Genomic DNA, 13966 nt, shown 5'->3' on the forward strand with positions numbered 1-13966 from the left:
GGAGTGACATCCCAAAAGGTAGGGAGGGTATTAATGGATCAGAATTTGTGGTAGCATAATCCAGGAGTAAAGCTGTACATTCAGTTTTAAATTAAATCTTATAGGGGGATGAGAGACATCAAGTTTGTTAAGAACACTGTGGAGCAGAGGTTTCCCAAACCATAGACACAAAAGAGACCCAAGCACCCTGAATGTCTCTTTCAGAGCTGGCCTAGGTGCTACTACAGCAGAGGGCTTCTATTGCCTTTGCTGCTGTCTGTAGCCATACAGCCTGCTGACAACTTACGGAGGTGCTGTTGACACAATTAAAACTCAAGTAATGATGTTTTGGTCAGCATCAAACAACAAAGTTAATGAAAGCTAACAGAAGCAGTTTTACTTCTGATTATATTGTTTAGTGTAGCTTCAGATTGCTGCTGTATGGGAATTCAGGCATTGCCCAGGGGTGTTTATCACAATATCTTATAGCAATTCCTTAGGTTTCAGGTTTTATGGAAGTTTTAGGACAAAATTAACACTGTCCTTTTAAAGAGTGTGGTTGTTGAACTAAAAGCACCAAATAGCCTGCAGCAGCAAAAAGGAGTATGTAGGCAACTGGAATATGTTGATGGTACACGTTTATAGGGATCGCATGATATAATAACACACTGTTAGGTAAGAGTAGGTGTCCTATGCATGTATGGCCTGTTCCAGCTCCCACTGAAACCCAGCTCAGATGACCTCTTGATTTGGAAAGGAACTGGGTGGTTCTGTGAGGATATACAGTCTCCAGGCCCTGCAACAAAAAAAGAAACAAAGCAGAAATGAAATTCTCTTCAGTCCACAATCTCCATCTTGAATCCTGCTGTGTAGGTGTTACGTTGTTTGAGATTCCTGAAGTATTTAGGACACTTCCTGTGTTCATCACAGCAAAAAACACAGACTGAGCACATCTCTGGGCTACATGAAATTATTTCACTGGAGTTACATTAGGAAGGAGTTTGATCTTTCTGTGGATTTAGGGCTTTGTTTTCTTTTGTTCTGATCTTCTGTTAAACAGAATGAAAATATATTGGAGTGCTGTCTTTTCCTGGGCTAAAGAAAAGTTTATAAATAAATTAATAAGCAGCCCTTTGAGCCCTTTTCTTTTTGTTAGAAAATCGACAGAAATAGGGACAGTCTGTTAACTGAGATGCCAAAATATAACACGGTTCTACACATCAGAGGAAATGTATAGGCAGAAAGCCTCTGTCTGAATATAGATTGCTGGTTTTCCCTCTTAATAGATCCATCAACACAAATCCATCCAGTTTATAATAGTAAAAGGAAGGTGGTTAGGGTGTTCCTCAGCACCATGCACTTAACCTTCGATTTATCCTTGCTCTTTGGTTTTTCTGTTCTGATTGATAGAGCCTTATGACACTGTAATCTTCCCAGAGCTATTAAGCAGAGGAACTCCATTCTGCATAATCCAACAGGTATTTTTTTAATTCAGTTTGCCTTTGATCTAATATAATTCAGACTTAAATTACATGGTCTGAATGAAAACTCTACCATTATGTGTGTCCTTTTAGCTTGCTCTTTACTGTGGTTTTGTAAAGACAGTTCACAATAATGTTTCTAGTGCTGCAATGAAAGGGATTGTCTTTTGATTTCCAGGTTTTGTTTTAATTATGAGGTGAAAATAATTACTGCATCTCTATTGAACTTGAAGACGTGCAATGATGTTTCATGTTTAAGTAATCTTGTTCTCATGTGAGTGAAGAAGCTTCCATACCATGTATATGGACTAGACAAAGAAAAGCTCATTATGAAGTAGAAGTTATGTCTTGTGGTTTGAGCCGAACAACTAAGACAAATAAGACTTGAGAAGATCTTCTACATTTACAACAGAGGGATGTATCCTTGTGGCTGAGAAGGTATGAGCAGCGGGAGAACTGTATACATTGCAAAGTTACTGGATTAATCTAGGTCTTTAGATGACTATGCACATATGTCTTCAGTCTTGGGCAGGAGTTATCTGTCTTGAAATTCAGCAACATCTTTCCTTGTGCACCAAAATAAATCTGTCCTTGGTAGCTTTCTACTTTCCACCAGCCCTTCTCATCATGTCATTTCTGTCCTTATGCCAGTACCTTTTATTTCATTCTCAGTCACAGCTCTGGTAGCTTCTATACCATTGACAATGCTTTGGCAAATGTTGCTGTTGTCCTGTTGCATTTACAGGCTGGTATTATGTAAGCTGGTACTGTATTTCCTGTGTCTTTCTTGCTGGTATTTCTAAATGCTTGCCTATCTCCCTCATCTCCCCAGTCCCCTCTTCACATGGCCATAGTCACTGGGTCATCTTCTGTGGCTTTTCTGGCTTCCCAGCTAGAATTAGCTGTTAAATGCCCTTTAGAGCTCTTCTGAATACCTCTGAGTTAAGTGTTTACTTCTGAAGTAAAGTCCGTCTCATATGTGAAAGCATCTCGTATGTCGTGAAATTCATTCATTGTTAGAAATACTTGAGCAGTTGATTCTGCCATACATTTGTACAGTGATCAGAGCTCTAAAGCTGTGGAGTAAAACAGATCTGCTTCCACAGCAGCCTTTACTCTTTTTCTCCTTACAAACTGCTTAACTGGCTGTAGTTATTCAGATGATGGTAGAGAGGGCATGCTTTCCGTGTTGGCAAAAAGATGCGTGGCCAGAAGTTAGTGAAAATGTGAATGAATATCCACCAGTTTGGTATTCAGCAAGGAATTACCCCTGTGAACCACAGTAAAGAAAGTAAGCAAACGTTCCTTTCCTCATACCCAAATTGCTCTTCAAGAGAGTCCCTGTGCCAGAGAGTCAGAAGTTTCCTCTTGCCCAAGCCTTACAAAGCAGAAGTAGGATGAACCAGGCTGCAAGCATTAATAAGATGCACAGATTTACTGTGGCTGCTATGACTGTCCATAGAGTATACCTGCTGGGTAACATGACACATGATCGCTTTACAGCCTCTTTCCACGGCACTGCTGATCCATCCTGGAAGGCACCAGTGAACTCCACAGTAGGATCTACGGACTTAGAAATAGCTGAATTCAAATGGTAATATTCACTGCTGGTAGTAAAAGTAGCTTTTTGCTGTTGGTTTGACTTGCATTTGTCTGTTCTGTTTAGCTCCAGGTAAACTGGGAGGGCCCAGGTGTATTGGGTCTAGCTCCCAGGCTTACTGTATTTGAGAGCCAACTTGTGAATGTCAAGTGGTGACCCTGTGGTGAATGAGCAAATCTAACATGCAGACTTCTAGAGAAAAAGGTAGTTAAGAATCACTAAGCTTCTTCTTTCACACAGACAAGGACACACTTCAAGTTGTAACTAATACTGACTTGGAAAGGAGAGGCACCTCCAAGGTTTTCAAGGTAAAATTATTCAGACTTTTTGATTTTTAAAAGTAGATATTTTTCTTGAAGAAAAGCAAAACAAACTGCCAGTTGCAGATTCTGGGTTTGTCAGTCTTGAGCTGGTTTCATACAGGGCAGATGCTGTTTTATAACAGTTGTCCTCCTCCCCCTCATTGGTGACTATTACTCATTCTTCCAAGTATTCTGGGATTTTAGTATTTATCTAAAATGCAGTCAGATGGAAAAAAAAATAGTCTCTTTTTTTTTCATATTACTTGAAGCAGAAAATACCAGAATATATGGAAGTTTGCCATATTCAGAAAGCGTGTTTACAGAGATATGATACAGATCTCTGCAGAATCTGGCATCCAGACACTGTTCAGCTGGCAGAGAGTAATACAGCTATTAGGAAACGGTGTAATTCAGTGCACTGTGGGCCAGATTATCCTTCTGTACTGAAACAAGCCCGGTTATTCAGGTTGCTAGAGAGGGGTTTTCCCTGGAGCAGGAGAGACAGAAACCTGTGAGGCATAAAGGATTAGCAGAGATACTCCACACTCATGGGCATTTTGGCTTTCTAGAGTCTTAAGCAGCTGCAGATAGAAGACTTAATATGCTGTCCATTCCAGCCAAAGTTTCTACTTACTTCATGAGGCATTCTGTGAAGCCCAGGCACACCTCTTGTGTTACTCTTTTTCCATAACTATCACACACAGTGTGGAGCGCTTCAGGTCCAGAGGTTAGGTCCCTGCTCTCCTTTTTCTCAGAGGAACTGCACGCAGATTCTTTAATCTTTGAAGACTGCCATGTTTTCTGCAGTGAAAATAGGATCCAGATTTTTCTTATTAGGGCTAGCTTTGGTATTATTTTCCTTTGAATAAACACAATAGGAAAAAATGTGGAAACATTAATGCACAAAAACTGCTGATGTCAAGTTATTTCATTCTTTCAGGACCGTGAAGGTAAGATAAGGCAGTGAATTTATATCTGGAAGGTATGTTCTGAAAGGCCATGGGATAGATGCCTTTGCATTTCAGTTCAAAGTAAAAATAAATTATATTGTTCAAACCTTGTAAATTGTACCTACAAGGTACATTTCCTACCAGCATGGGCAAAGTTTTCCATTGTGTGACCTCCTTTAAGTTGCTAATGCTTCATTTGGTGCATGTGATACTCAGCAAGCATCAATAATGGCAGTAACAAGTATGACCCTGACAACGTGTCCATGTCCAGCTGTAGACAATAAATTTATTAGCAGTAATTCCTAACTAGCATCAGAATGAAAGAGCACAGAATCAACAATCTATGCACTCACTTTAAAGTCAGGCTTCTGGCCTCCAACCAAAGAGCTGTTCCAGAGCCTTCCTGCTCCAGTGATCAGACAGTCTCCCAGTTGTCAGATCAGGCATAGTTACAGCCAGTTTGTGCCTATTGATACTTTGCACCCGTGGACCTGCACTTCAGTAAAAAGTCAACGTCCCAGACCTGTCCACTGCCACAACTCTTAGATATATGAACTTAGGTCAGAATTTCTTTAGAGGAGAAAGCATGACTGTTGCTGTGAATTAATTGTTCATTTTGCATCAAGAGATTTCTGACAGGGAGACTGTTGTTCAGTCTGGTTGCCAAGTTCCAGTGGGGAAGAGCTAAGCTAGGTAGGTTGAGTTCTGCTGATGCATAGCAGAAGTCTCTCCTCTTTCTGTACTGCATCCATCAATGTCATGGCCTGAGTTTTAAAGCAATTCAGAAGCATACTAGTAAAGCTTACTTCCTGTTTTCAGAAGTATGTGGCTTTACTTCCTGTCAGAAGACCTTATTTGACAGAAAAATATGTCTTCTCAGACATCACAACCCTGACTCCACACAAAACAAGTCACCTTTATTCAAAGTTGCACTACAGTTCCAGGCAGCTGTATCAGACAAGAAAGATCTAGCAGTATTGACATCAATGGAATAATCATCCTTCAACAAGCTTTGGGTCAGATGCCTTACATACTAGATCAAAATGTTGAGTGGCTGAGATTTTTCCCTTGGGTCTCAAAACAACCATGAGCATCCTGGCAGCTGTCAGAAGGACAGCCACCTTCCCCCACTGCTGCCCTGTGATAATTGAGGCAAAACAGGATAGCCGGTCTATTGCTCAATGCATCCTTTCACCTGTGCTGTTTTAAAATGGGTTTGCTGCTGAGGAATGAGTCTCTGTGGTTAAGAAAATTTTTACAATGATGAAGCAATGAAAGTCTTCATTGAACTCAAAGGTGATTGCAGAAAAAGAGGAACAAAAGTATTTATGACATTAGAGCCACAGTCTGACATGACTGACTGACAAAGTAAAATAGAGGAAAAGCAAACCTCCCACACAGCCTGCCTTGGGCAAACACAGAGAGGTCATTAGCAAAAGGCATGAAAGGAAGTTTACTCACCTGCAGCCCAGGTATAGCCAGTTCAACATGGTCACCTCAATCCACAGTTGCTTATGAGGCAAGTAGTCACTTGGCACAGACTCAATTAACAGTGCCCTCAACCATGACAGAGTTGTGCAGCTGCCTTTCTACTTTCCCGCCTTCACAAGAGGTGTGGAAAAGGGATATCAGTAGAGTTTTAAAGCCAGCCACTTTTAAAATCTCCTCTTGAATACAAATAGATGTGGATTTACTGGCTGTTAAGATTTTTAGTTTAATAAGCTCTTATTTTTTAAAGGAATAAATAAAAAAAACCCCACAAACAATAAAAACCCCCACACCCCAAAACAGAAGCTGATGAAAAGTTAAGCAGATACTAGAGCAAAAATGTTGAGGTGATTGGTCTGTACACATTTGTAGGAACCAAGAGTGAACAAGTCTATATTAAAGCCTTTGGAAAAGGGGAAGTCCTCCATTCATAGCCTAAGAAGAAAAATATTTAGCAGAGACAGGGAGCTGTTTATGTACATTCATTATCACACACTAGTTAGTGTAATGGAATGGCAGGAAATTACTACCTGTGGGGAATTCAGGGGTTTATCTTGGCTTCTAGAAGTAATAAAAGCAAAAAACTCCTGGAGATGTCTCTGAAAAGATGGAATTAAATCACATTACATAACTGGGAGCAGGTGATGCAACAATGCCTAAGTGAGAGGTAAAATAAGAAGCAGCTGAATTCTGGAAAACCCATCCCACGAAATGAAAAACACACTTGGAATTAAATAGGCTCTTTATCGACTTCAAAGAGCTAAGGCAAGTGTTATGGCAAACATTTACTTTGCAGGGAGAAAACATAGTATTCACTCTTTAAAGTGAAACTCATGTTGATTTTGGATTCATAGGTTATAAAGTTTTAGCTCCGTTTTGAGGTAAAGAATTAAAGGTGCATTTCTGTGGCTGCTGTGGGACTATTACAGGCTGGAAGCAAACAGTCATAACAGTAGGGGGAGAGAAGCAAGCAATATGCTTCCCTTGCACTGGCTTCGATAAGCGAAAATAAAGTCACTTGCTAATGGTGGGAAAAGTATTTGTTTTCTAAGATTTATTTCAGTATTAAAATAGTGGCTAATGAAGGATGAGGGATGCAATTAATTCAGAGCCTTGAAACATTGTCAATAAAGTCTTTTCCAAAGAGGCTGTAAAGTAACTTGAGAATCAGAGGTGAAAGGTAAAGCTCTGTTGTGAGTTAAAAACCAGCTGAAAGAGAGACACTGCGAAGAGCTAGAATAAATTACTACCTCTTAAAATGGAAAAAGGTTAATAGCAGGATGCCCTGAGGACCCTGGCTGGAGCCAGTGTTCTGTATATTATTCAGAGTCTGGGAGGATGAACAGTCTGGTAGTAAAATTTGCTTGTGATACACGTTATTTGGGTTTGGCACAGTTTGGGAGGATTCTGAAGAATACCAGATGGATCTAATAAAGCTACTGTAAACATTTGGAAGTAACATAATTGTAAATGAAATACCAACAGAAAAAGTTCCAAGTCTTGTTGGAAAGAACATGGGCTGTGGCACACTTGTGTAAGGTGGGCTCTGAATGAACTTTAACCTTGAAGGGCAGCTCTAAGTGAACTGGCAAGAAGACCATTAAAAAAGACCAGTAAAACTGCTGGTGTGATTACTGTCATCTCGAGACTGTTTGCAAATATGAACTGGCTTTGCCGAATAGTTTCAGCAAGAAAAGACCCATAAATTTTTGAGGGCCAGATTAATAAAAGTGAAGTAACTGGAGCACTTGGCAAAGATGCTGGAGAACCAGTTCCACTTCCTCTCCTGTGAGGGAAGTGCATACCTCATGGGGGAATGCCAGAGCTAACATAGCACAAGCTGTGCCAGAGGTTGCGGGTTGAGTGGTTTCATTTAGTCAGAGAAAAAAACCAAAAGAGAATGAATCCCTAACTTTGGCAGTGATATTCTCAGGAAGATGCAGTGCTTTAATGCCTCTACCTGATCTAGTATTATTAATTAGTTGTATGTCAAAAAAACCCTTGATTCATTTTAGCTATCCCAGAAAATTCTACAGACAGGTGGTCAGGGCTCCCACTTCATGCTTACTCACTGAAGAAGCAGGAACGGTAAATGCTAGAGGGTTTTCCTCTACTACTCTTCTAAGCAAAACCTTCCTCTGAGGCTGACTGGAATATTTGTGTCAAATGAACCTGTGGTTTTCAGGGTTTTATTTTGGTATGGAGAAGATAGACCTCAGTCTTGTTTGTAACCAGTTTTTGTGTAAGTTGTCCAGTGTAGCTGTCAAATCAGTTTGTGGTGCTCAAGATGGAAGTGCACATTGACAGCTCATCCAAGACATCTGCCAAATGCTCAGCAGATGTCAAAAAGTGAGTAAAGAATTAACATGTGTAAGAAGAAAATAGAAGGTGATAAACGAAATAGTAGGACACCATGCAGTGGTCTTCTGGTCTTAACTTTGTTAGTTAACAAAAGGTTGCTACAGGGAAGGTTTGAAGTTTAAAGGTATTTTTTCAAAGACAACCCACATGGCTTTCTTGTGCAGTTTTTTCATTTCCACTTGCTCATTTCGTCTGCCTCTTTTCTCTTTCATTCCTTCACCAGATTCATATGTACTGTAAGCGCAGACTCAAACATTCTCTCTACTAGTTTTCCTCTATTTTTACCTTCCCCCCCCCCCCCCCCCCAGCACGGTCTCAGGTGGTCTTCCTGTCACTTCTGTATGTATTTGAGAGTGACTTGAATTTGAAAAGCAGCTTGTTGAGTAAGTGCATGCTTTCTCTTTATGCATTTGGTTCATGAAATCTCACACTTAAAAGTGCCAGATGGCACTTTCACAAATCGTAATTTTCACCATAGAAGTTCCCCAGTGTCATTGTGAGATGTATATTCAGTATCCACTCCCAAAAAGAAGAAAAGGAAGGAAAGGGACACAGACAGTGTGTGCAGGGAAAAATGGAGTGTGCTGCTTGGGCTTCTGTGCTCTCAAAGTAGCTCTCGGAGGAGGTGCCCATAAAGGTGGCTGTCATTTATCCAGCAAATGTAGGCTGAATGGCAGTGACATCTTCAAACTGCCAGCTGAAAAGATGTGAGTCATTCAGGTGAGATTTCTGAATATAAATGGCAGACACCCAACCCCCCCCCCCCCCCGAGTAAGAAACTCCAGGGGGAAAGAGGAGAGAGTAAACAGGAGGAGTTACCTGTTTACAGTAACAGAACTACAGTCTGATCTCTTACAGATTTATTTATGTATGTTTCCTACAAAGCTCCACTAAATAACTCCCTCATCTTTTCCAGTTTACCTACATGTCCCTAAACTCTTCTACAATAGTTCCACCTCACTGCAGGTCCTCTAATTACCAGAGTGAAGAGGCCAGATGTGCTGTAGCTGAGTTGGAGTTCTGCCCCTGGTCAATTAGTAGTGCAGACTAATGAGCCTGCCTGTTCTGACCCAGAAGAACAATGGCTGAATTATTCCTCCTTTTCCTGTATCACGAAGGAAATAATGGGCTTTTTCTACCTAACCATAGATTTTTTACATAATTTGCAGCAACTTTGCAAATTTGCCAAATCTGCCTGAAATCAACCCCCAGGTTCATGGTTATTAGAAGTAAATTGATAGATGGGAGAACAAACAACTTTGCTGAGTAGGCATTGTTTCCTTAAGAAAACAGACCAAAAATAGTGTTCTGTTGTGAATGCCCAACACTCTGGGGCCTCTTTTCAGAATGAATAGACTTAAATAATTTTTTAAAAGAAGTAAAACCTAGCTATCTGATCCAGCTGAAATAACTATAAATGGAAATCAGATCCTAGAAATACAAAAGAAAAAGGCAAAAGAGTCTAATAAAAGCTGGGTTGAAGCATTGCAAGTAGAGCCAGATTGAATCTAGGAAGCAATATACCCATGTTCTCATCGGGATGTGCTCTAAACTCACTGGGTTGAGCTTATTATGCTAATTTGGAGAGCCTTGTACTGCAGAGTTGCCTACTATTAAATCTCTTTGCATGTGCAATAGCAAGATTTACAAGTTTTATTAACTTTGTTGTTGCCTTGTCTAGCTTATTCTAACACATCCCTCCGACCAACTTTGCAGAACTGTGCTCCTAAAGCTGGCTCAGCAATCTGAGTGTGGCCTTCAGGGACTCTGCTGGGGAAGATAGAAATGACCAAGTAATTCCCAGCTAGATTCTTTCTTCCAGTAGAGCCCAGGTAGGATCCAGCACTGTTTCTCCAGCCAGACATCCTTTAGTATCTAGTTGTCCTCTAGCATTCACCCCAAGCCCTTTAATCCGCATCCCAGCTAAAGCGGTGAGCAAGGAATGTCAAAACCTTCTGTCCTGCTGTCCTAGGTGAAAAAATGGCTTAAATTGTGAAAGCTAACAGGGGACACATAGGTGTGTGTATGTGCGTGGGGGTGAATGTGTGAAGCTGAACTTCTGAACTGTGAAGCAGAAACCTGCTACAAGAAACACCAATTACAAGGCTGGTCATGTGCATTGTGCTTCTGCACACTGGCTGTTCAGACTGAGAAAAATGGGCCCCCAGAATTCTGGAAAGAAAAGCTGGTGATAAAATGAAAGGCTTCCGAAAATAAGTGGTCTCAGTAAAAAGAAGGTGACTTGGAAAAAAGAAGGTGAAGATCCTGGCTAGAGGAACAGTTCTGAAAGTGGGAGAATGTCCTAGAGACCACAGGGCTGCATGCAGGTGAATGCCAGGGGATGGCCTTCCTGGATGGACAGTGATGTGCCCTCTGGGGAGGAAAGTTGAGACGTAGTGGACGTAACACTGGGGTGGTGGCAGGAGTATGTGAAATAATTAAGAAGGGTAAAGGTTCTAATCTTGTTAGTTGTTAAGTAACCCTCAGTTCCCATATTCACCATGGGTTCTCATTTACTCTGTCTCACCCATGACACTGCCCTTTTTTAAGCAGTCTGCATTTCCTGGGCTAGAGATGGTGTCGGCTCATGTGATTTTTGTACATTTCTTTGCTGCTGTGATAGAAAAGATTAAAAAGAACATTGTCATATAATTACTGTTTTCCTCCAAAGATTTCTCAGCTGATATAAAAGCACTCCAAAGCACACATTTCAGTGGGAGAGGAACACTGATGCTTTTAACCTTGAAATAGGCACCTGAAAGAGAGTAACGCAGTATAAAAGGTAAACACTGATCTGTTTCAAAAACCTGCTGATATTCTAAATACTTGTGAATAGGAAAGGCCTTTTCTAGGTATAATAAAAAGAGCTAATATAGAGACTCATCAATATTAACTGCAAACTGTTAAAATGTGTGCAATTAAAAAAAAACTTATCAGGAATACAATCGATTTACAATGCAATAAAATTGGTAAGTGTGTAGTAATAGTTATTTTTCAAGCAACTTGTCCTCTAACAGGGGCATGCCTTTGAGTGACTAAGTCCTTTTCATGGTGTGAAGCGAAGCACTGGAGATTTGCAATGACATCTTACATCTTACTGGGTGTTAAGCTCATCTGGATAATAAGCACTAGTCTCATGTTAGCAATCTGCTTCTTTCTCCTCTGTCTCCACAATAAATTCTTGACAACTCCTTCTGATGGCCAGATACTTGCTTCATAAATGTGTTAAGCTGTCCATGTGGACATCATAGCTTTTTGTCACTGTTTTCAACAAAGTCTTGTAAGCAGAGCTGAGGAAAGTCAGAGATCTCTAGTTCCTCATTTATAAAGACCCACTTTCTTTGGCAGTACAATACCTGGAGGCAGCTCAGGTCAAGCATTTTGTTCTGACAACATTCCAGCAATGTAGTCATAAAAGCTGCAAACAATTATTTTCTCAGAGAGTTTCTGAAACTTACTGGTGAGGGGAGCAACCCAAATTGCAAGGACTCTGGCTGTGGTATAACTCTTGCAAGGAAATGGAGGGTGTCACTAGATTGGCAGGTTAATTCCTTTTCACTTTTTACTGCTAAATATTCACAGTCGTGGTTTAGAGCAATAGTAAATTATTGTCTTCTTATTTTCTGCAGGGTAAGCCTGTACTTTTTTTATGGTTTGGATTATTTTGCAGACTGTGCAGATTGCGTGTCTACAAAGAATATTCTTGCAGCGTCTTTCAGCTTGGTGAAACAAGTATCATGCAAAGCTTCTGAGATGTTCTCTGAAACCAGGCTTTCCATCTGCTTTTTGTTCTTTGTGAAGGCACTGCACTTCCTTTCACAGATCTTGTAAAATTCCACAATACTTTACGTCAGATCACATATGTACTAAGTAACATCAGTACTGGAAGTCTGGGGTAATTATCCCAAGACTTTTCACTTTGTCATATCCCACCACTTTCTTGGAAGCTCACAGAAACATAATTGTCGTTGCCATTTGCCTTAGGACTTCAGTAAAGCTCAAGTCATATAAGAACATAACACTGAACTGCAAAAGGTGACACAGTTACCTTGACAAAGGGAACAGTGATCAGATCTATTGCAAATGCTATCCTTGGAAGTAGGTAACAGATCTAGAGTTAGTCTCTGGTTGGTACCAACTGTGAACTAGGCATGCCTCCAAGTGATAAAACCTCCATTTACTGAGGAAGTGGCAAATAACTATGCTGGACTGCTAATGACTTTTACTCAGGCACTGTACAAGAGGAATCTGGTTTCTTGCATAACAGTGCTCTTTCAAGGTCACAGCTTGATAAGGCCTATTCATGTTTGCAGAACACCCACACTAAACACATTAGAAAGCCAAGAGTAGGAGAAAGTGCTAAACTCTACACTTCGGGTAAGCTCTACTTACATGAGCTGGCTCTGTAGTGACTTCTGCCTCCGATTTGTACAGATAGCTGCACTGAAAGAGAAAACAGCTACTGGCAGAAGGACACACACACTTTAGCTCTTTCATCTGCTTACTGCTGTTATCGGGGAGCTGTTTTCTGGCTAGGAAACACTATTTTTTGGCATGCTAAAATTTCAGGCTGCTGTGGAAGTTTGTGTCTGCCTCTCTAGTTATGGCCAGTGAGACAGAAAGTACAAAAACAAAGATCTGGCAACTGGGGCCAAAGGGAGAAATAACTTAATTCCATTAACAGTAAAGGAAATTAAGCTTGACATCTTACAAATGTATTTTCTGTGTCCTGAGCTCTAATCCATATATGTAATCCAAATCTCACCTATGTTTCTTGCAGCACTGCCATCACCATACCCCCATTCTTTGTCTTTCCTAAATCCTCCCCTCTTCAAGCTCCTCTTAGACTCGCTTGGTCTGTTCATATAACATCCAAAGATCTACTTATGTCCCCTGTTTCCAGCCTCCAGGCTTCCTGCTGAGCACAAAGTGAGCACATGGCATGAAGACCTACAGGCACAGTCAGTGGTTAACCAGCTGCTGTCAGAAAGAAGTCTCAGCTGAGTTCCCCTGCTGCTCCCTCTTTCGCTCTCATCCAGTCACCTGTCAGATCTTCATGCCTTGGAGATCTCTGCTCATCCATCCCTTTTGCTGAAACTGGCCAACCTATTCAAAACTCTTTGACAAAGACTTTATTTACTTAAAACATGAGATTGAAACAAACAAGCAAACCTGTTCTTTCTTTCACTCTCTAAGAAAAATAACCCACTAAGAAGAGTGTGCACACTTAGCATCCTTATAATACTGGACAGTGAGAACCTACAGAAGTGAGAACCTGGCTAAGGATTGGAGGTGTGTGGCACTCCAACTAACAAAAGAACCACAAAATTTTAGGGAAAAACCTTAGGTTCAGCTCTGTATTTCTTCTTAGCCAAGGACAGTGTCATTTATGCCAAGAGGTTTGTTTGAGATGCCAAACATGAGTGGGACAGCATTCTTGCTGCCATCCTGTATTCCAGGATGGGTTGTGGCTCTGCTGCAGCAGCTCCCCCACTCCACAGCAGGAGAGGTGTGGGGTGACATACAAAGCATTACTCATGCCCTTCTGTCTGCAGATAAGTGATGATGGCAGTTCCAGGCAGCTCTTCCTGGCCACTGAGCCCAGAAGGCCCATCACATAGGAGGAAGGGGGGACACCGTGCTAGTTCTCAGACTTAATTCTGACTCTCCCCTACCCAGCCTGCCCTGAGCTACAGATGTCATCTGAAAGGCTGCAGACATCTCAACTGTATCTGCATTAACAATTATCAGAAAGTTCTGGTTCTCCAGGATTCCTGTGGTCTGCCTGTGCGTGATCAGTGGCAA

This window comes from Pezoporus wallicus, unplaced genomic scaffold (assembly GCF_028554395.1).
Source record: "Pezoporus wallicus isolate ANWC-B61680 ecotype Strahan unplaced genomic scaffold, APGP_CSIRO_Pwel_v1 contig_9789, whole genome shotgun sequence".
NCBI lineage: Eukaryota > Metazoa > Chordata > Aves > Psittaciformes > Psittacidae > Pezoporus > Pezoporus wallicus.